The 921-nt window shown below is 41.5% G+C and overlaps 1 pseudogene; it reads right to left on the bottom strand.

Annotated features, from left to right (window-relative positions):
• Positions 1-404: 404 nt before the first annotated feature.
• Positions 405-915, bottom strand: LOC111734778 (annotated as a pseudogene).
• Between the last annotated feature and the right edge of the window lie 6 nt (positions 916-921).

Below are 921 nucleotides of genomic sequence, written 5' to 3'. Positions count from 1 at the left end.
TTGCAATAAACCCCTTCTGTAGGATATGGGGCAGAAGCTGATTTAACTTGAGTTTAGCATGTGCATGGAGAAGAGTCCAGCAGCTCCCTGATTTGCAACATCTTTTTAAAAACTCATTAGCTCATTCTATTCTGAGAATAAGTTGAGAGAATAGGGAAAGCATTACCTCTCCACTGTGCAAAATATTTTCCCTGACACATTACTAGAAAACATACTATTTAACAATAGCTCCAGTGCTATTACTAATATATAGTGGCTGAAAGGCCTTTGGTCTTGAACTACACCATTGGGTCTTCCTTGATCTCGAGTTGGCCAGCTTGCCCTGAAGATTTTGTCTTTTTTTCCTATTTGACCAGGAGTGTTTAATAACTGAACAGATTACAAAAATAACCATGGTAGATACCTTAGTTCATCCTTCTAATAAGCCCATTGAGCTGGTCTTCTCTGTTACCAGCATCTCTGCCTTCTACAATATGGGTGGTCTTTTTCTTCATTCCACCTCATGGAAAAGACAACTTGAAGGGCCAGATGAAGTTGTTTGCTTCTTTGAAGCGTTTTCCAACAGTGTAGATCTCATGAATCAGATCCTCCATGCAGATGATGTCATATTTACCAAGAGAACAAGCAATCAATGTGTTGTCTGTCAGGGCGATTCGCCTTTTATTGATTTTGCCATAACCACGCTTGTAGATCAATTCATTGACTGACTTTGGGTTTGGGTACCCCCAAGGGATATATGGCTCCATGATCCTCAGCATGTTAATGGAAGCCTTGTTGAGCTTAAAGATCCTGTGAAGGCGCAGAAGCTGCAGTACCATGGTGCCTTTGATCCTGACGACAAATGCCAATTTGGATTCCACAGGTACATAGAAGTTGCCAGCTTTTCTTGCCATGCTAGCCATCCGAATCTCAGCTCTGTAC

The sequence above is a fragment of the Pteropus vampyrus genome, unplaced genomic scaffold, assembly GCF_000151845.1.
Source record: "Pteropus vampyrus isolate Shadow unplaced genomic scaffold, Pvam_2.0 Scaffold5951, whole genome shotgun sequence".
Classification (NCBI taxonomy): domain Eukaryota; kingdom Metazoa; phylum Chordata; class Mammalia; order Chiroptera; family Pteropodidae; genus Pteropus; species Pteropus vampyrus.
Note: the sequence above shows the minus strand (reverse complement) of the source record. Positions and strands in the feature narration are given on the sequence as shown.